The sequence below is a fragment of the Oryzias latipes genome, chromosome 16, assembly GCF_002234675.1.
Source record: "Oryzias latipes chromosome 16, ASM223467v1".
In the NCBI taxonomy this organism is placed as follows: Eukaryota; Metazoa; Chordata; class Actinopteri; order Beloniformes; family Adrianichthyidae; genus Oryzias; species Oryzias latipes.
This window is the reverse complement of record NC_019874.2, coordinates 28,765,989-28,771,268: the sequence shown is the minus strand read 5'-3', so window position 1 is coordinate 28,771,268 and position 5,280 is coordinate 28,765,989. Positions and strand designations below refer to the sequence as shown.

The 5,280-nt window shown below is 40.9% G+C and overlaps 1 protein-coding gene across 3 annotated transcripts in view; it reads left to right on the top strand.

Moving 5' to 3' along the window:
- Positions 1-4,391: 4,391 nt before the first annotated feature.
- LOC101163201 (ral guanine nucleotide dissociation stimulator-like 2) overlaps positions 4,392-5,280 on the top strand; it is a 30,046-nt gene continuing 29,157 nt past the window's right edge. Inside the window, exon 1 of one of the 3 annotated variants that reach the window (XM_020710432.1) lies at positions 4,392-4,840. The gene's annotated coding sequence lies outside the window, so the exon portion shown is untranslated. The remainder of the gene's footprint in view (positions 4,841-5,280) is intronic. The other 2 variants (XM_020710433.2, XM_020710434.1) reach the window with 2 other exon arrangements.

The window sequence follows — 5,280 nt, the reverse complement described above, 5'->3', positions numbered from 1 at the left end:
TTAACATTGGTAGTGGGGTCATCTAGACCCCACAAGACAGTGCGCTAAATTTGTGATCTCGACTGGTGTCCATGGATTACATGAAATCTTTCTGCCTTTATCCACCTTTGTCATGGTAGGGAGAACACGTCAATGTAAGGGTGGGGTCATCTGGACCCCATGGGATAGCACAAGGGGTAAAGGGCGGTTGTTCCGGCATATTGTCTCTTTCTCACACATGAAGTGGCTGTTCAGTTTTTGTGTGTACAGCTTCTTTGCCCCTCTAATCCCCTGTGACAGGTTCGTCCTTGCCAGACTGTACGCTGCTGCATCTCCTTATTTAAAAGCCATGTTCCAAGCTCTCAACAAGGAACAAACGTCTCCTGTTAGTCATGGTTTGCAATTTGATTTCTTCCTGACGGTCTTGACCACTGTCACATCATCCACACATTTCTTAATGTAGTCAATGACGGACACGGTGTGTTCCTTCAGGTTGGTGATATTGTCAAAAGTTGCTGCTGAATCCTTGAGTTTGATTTAACAAAAATGAAAAATAGCCCCTTCAGGAAGACTAAAAACCAACCTGTTGTTCTGGTAAACGCAGAATAAGTCAGTAGATGCTGTAATCTGTAGAACTGATGGCCTCTGTGACAGGTCTTTCAAAGTAAAAGCTGTTCTCAAATTGGTTGCATGAATGAAAATATTTAGATTATTAACTTTGCCTAAAAATTAATAACTTTTCATGGTTGGTGTGGAGCTTTTGCAGAAATCTGTGAGTGAAATTTATAAAACAAAAAAAAAACAACAAGAATATGAATCTAAAAATTATAAAACTGCTTAATTTACACTCACTCACACATATTTTTTTGAATGAGACACACTATATATTGTATGTTTTGGATATTACAAAACCACATTAGACAGTGTTGAGCTTTAAATGTTGATGGTAAAACACGGATCATGGTTTTCCTCTCTGATGTCAATCATTCAAGTCAAATGTACTTCAAAGGTTTTTTGTTCACTGAAACCACTTTGCTTTACAATTTGAAGAGAATTTTTTTAACAAGTTGAAATCAACCAAGCCCATTCAAAGCTGCTTAAAACCAAAAGCATCCAGATGTCTCCTGGACTCCTCCCTGGGGAGGTGTTCCGGGCATTTCCCACTGGGCGGAGACCTGGGAAAGACCCAGGACACGTTTGAGGGACTACGTCTCTCTGCTCGCCTTGGGATTCTCCCAGGGGAGCTGCAGGAAGTGTGTGATGGCTGCCTACGCTGCCACCCCATCAGAGCAGTAACCTCCTGCACCGCACCCTACATATATCCGTTCACTATATCTTTTCGCATATACTTTTAGATTTCTTTTTCACACACACATTTGAACATAAAATTGATTAACACGTTTCAGCTTACTTTATTATAATTTGCTTCATTAATTTGATGTTATGCTTTGAGTTACCAGTGCTGAGGGAACCAGGCCTGACACAAGAATGCATGCCAGTCAGCAGAGGCCTGATATTCAGCACTAAACCATCGGCCAGGGGACAATAAATTATCTTGTGTTGCTTTACTTTAGTTTCTATTTTGATGCTCTTTATTTTCATTCATTTGTGTATGTTAATTTACCACAGGATGGATATTAGTTTAGTTTGCTTGCTGTATTTTGTCTTAGTCTTTTTAAGTTCCCCCTTGTGTGTCTAGTTGGTCTGATCAGTCACTATATATGTTCCATTGTGTTTTCAATGAGGTAGGTCAGTTTAAGTAAGTTATCCTTTGTCAAATTCAAAGCTTGAGTTAATTTTGTTACTTTGACCTCTTTTAAAGGCCCATTTTTGCCCATTTACACGTTTTGAAAAATAAATTTAAAAAGGTTTGATAAAATTGTTTGCTGTCCTTGTCTTATACTGCTCTGTCCACCACTAAGTGGTTGGGGAGAGGAAAATCTGGACATTTTTGCGTGGACTGCTGCCCCCAACCCGGCACCAAATGACCTGAAAAAAATGAATGGATGGAAAATTGTTTCACCTCATTTGAAATTGTTTCTATATTTCTAATTTTTCTTATTCTTTTTGTTCTTTTTTTTTAATCTTATTACTCTTTTGTCTCCTTGAGAATAAACAAATCTACAGAACCATCATGTTTTAATAATTTCAGATTAAACTCTTCAACACTCAGACAGAGAACACAGATGAGCTCTACGTTTCTGTGTTTATTATCTGAACCTGATAAAGTTCATATTGTTTCAGGATCTTATTTTGCCAACAGACACACGTGTTCACGGAGCACTGATGGTGTTTATCTCCTTTTTTTCACCTTAATTAAAAAAAATACTAATGCTGTGGCTGCTGAGTCATTTTGTCAAATTACTGATTTGAAGAAAAGTTTAAAAAAAAATCTTTATATCTTAGCTTTTGCAATTAATGAAAGTGTTATTGCTTCTACAGCAGAGTTCATCTGGCTTCAGGGAGTAATCTATAGGACTCAAATTACACCTGTATTATTCATGCAATTAACTCCAAGGTACTTCTAGGCAGATTAAATCTGCATATTGCCAGTGTTCATGGCAAAGTAGTTCATACTGGAGTCACTAAATGATTTCTGCACCATGCTTTCACCCCGAACAAGGACCCTGTATCAAACCATAAATAAGACATACCTATGACATTGATAATAACTGGAATTAAAAGTTCCCAAAGGAAACACACAGTAGAAGCTGCGACATAACCAAAATGGCACATTAGGTAGAAAGAAAGGTAAAAGGAAACAAAAGGTATTAAAATATTGCTAAATTGAGTTCTAATAAATTTAATTAGGTGATGTGTGTGACAGTTGGAAAAAGGCCCTACGACAACAAACAGTGGAAAAAGGACTATGGTGGATGAGTAGAGACAGCAGAAACTGTATAACTATGAACAAAGACAACATTACTAAACTGAATACTAAAATAGGCCAGGCATGTGACAACTGAAAGAAGCTGAACAATAGGTGGGGCCAAAGATGTTTCAAAATCACAGAGTAGCTTAACAAACTGGCAGAAAAAGGACCTTACTATGCAAAGTGTTGACAAAAAATCCTGTGTCATCAGTAAAACTTGAACTACTACATTTCAGGCCGGCTGAAAAACATATATGCTAAAGAGAAGTTGGGCAAAGTGGAATAAAACTAAAACAAATGCTAAAATCTGCAATACAGACTTTTGTTAGATTAGCCAATCTTGCTATATTAATGTAAATACTCAAAGTTGTAATAGTTAATTGAAAAAAGTGAACGCTGAACAACAAATATTAAACAATTGGCGGGAAGGGTTGAAAGAAACAATGCATTTGTGAAACAACAATGTAAACACCAAGAAAAACATCCAAATTGAGCTAAAGAAAGTATAAGACAGCTTGAAAGAAAATATTATGCAGAAAAATACTTTTGACCAACAACCAATTCTAAAAACTTTGGAAAATTGGCTTGTGTCTGTAAGCTCATACATTAAAAAAGTTTAGGAAAGCTGAAATCTGGTATTTTATGGGATTCGTTTAATTATTATATTTTATAAATGTACATATTATTTACTGTTGTTTTATTTTTCGTTTTAACTGTCACTGTTTACATACGATGACTTTGGGTACCAAGAAAGGCACCAAACCGAAAAAAATTTAGTTTTTGAACCAAAGATGAGCTCTGCACAAGGGCACAGTGGTCTGCACTCTTGACCGACAGCAAAAAGTCCCTGGTTTGAATCCCTGCTGACACTGTTCTTGGTAGAGTTTGCATGTTCTCCTCGCACATGCGTGGGTTTTCACCTTGCACTCCAGCTTCCCCTCACGGTCCACAAACATCCTGATGACTCTGAACTGTGCATTTTTTTGTGTGAGTGTGTGATTGTTTGGCCTTGCAACAGACTGATGACCTGTTCAGAGTGCACACTTTGCCCAACAAAAGTTGGACATGGTCCAGCAGCCCCGTGACCCCAAAAGAGATTCAGCTGGTTCTGAAAATGGATGGAAGAACTAAAACTGCAGAAAAACTTAAGCATGGAAACATTTGAATCATGGCTCAGAAAGAAAAGCAAACACACAAACAGTGCAAAACACTTCCACAATCAATCCTTCCAGACTCATAGCTGGGAATTGGTACACTTGCAGAATTATTATTATATGGCAACATATACTGATGTCATATAATGAGCTAAAATATGTTTATTTTAAACATAATTCTCCAACAACTGACCAAAATAAACTACTGAATGTATTTTAAGTATTTTTTATTGGATATTTACTATGTTGAAATCTATTTAAACCAGGAGAAGAGAAATCAGAGACTCAAACTAACTTTATAAACTAAGGATTTTTTTATATAATTGAAAAAATGGTTAATAAATGGATAATAAAAAGTATTGCTGATTCTCCATGGCCCCTGCGCGCTGCGCGTCCTTGTCTGTCAGCTGTGATGTAGCTTGTCCTCCTAGCGCTCGCGCGCACACTCACTCACGCAGGCGTTTCTGTTGCCAAAGCACCGGGTTGGAAACATACAGGAACTGCGTAGTCAGGGGGAGCCGCAGCAGCATCGGCGGCAGGAGGAGGAGGAGGAGGAGAAAGAGGAGGAAGGAGTTTACGGCCACACTAAAGTCCGCTATCAGCCGCCGAAAGCTGGCAGCGCGAGCCGGGTGGGGGGACGCTGATAGAGGGGAGAGGCAGATCGAAGGGGAGGGGGTCAGGCGGCGTACACGGAGACTCCCTCCTCGGTGTCGGTGGTGACGGAGGGAGAGACGGCCGAGCCAGCTGAGCCGGAGCCATGGATCCAGCATCGGGCGCCCCGCGCTGTTGTGCGTGAGACCCCCCGTCCTGCGAGGGACACCTGTCACCCAGTCAGGTAAACTAACCCCCCTCCCTTCCTCAGCTGACACGTTCGGTGTTTTGCTCTGCGTGTTGTGTCACGCGCACGGCCCGCGTGCGTCAGTAGGAAGCAGTTGTCACCATCGCTCAGCGCTGTGGGAGTGTCAAACTTTTCCTCAGTCCTGCGTCTTTTTGTCAGCAGCATTGGAGCAGGTCGGGGCGTGCCCGCACCGGAGCCCCGCGCCGGCTTTGCGTGTGCGCGTATGCGCGCTGTTTGCTCTGGTCAGAGCCTGTGAATAGCAGCCTTTCAGCCCTCTGCGCACAGCCGTTGGGTGAACACATGCTGCACTGTGATGCCTTGCTTCCCCTGCAGCCTGCTGCTTCCCCTCGCTTTATTCGAAACGCAAACTTGCACAAGAAAAAAAAATCTGATGAGCCCCATCATGAGAAACCACACAGTCAGTGTTGTGATGCTCA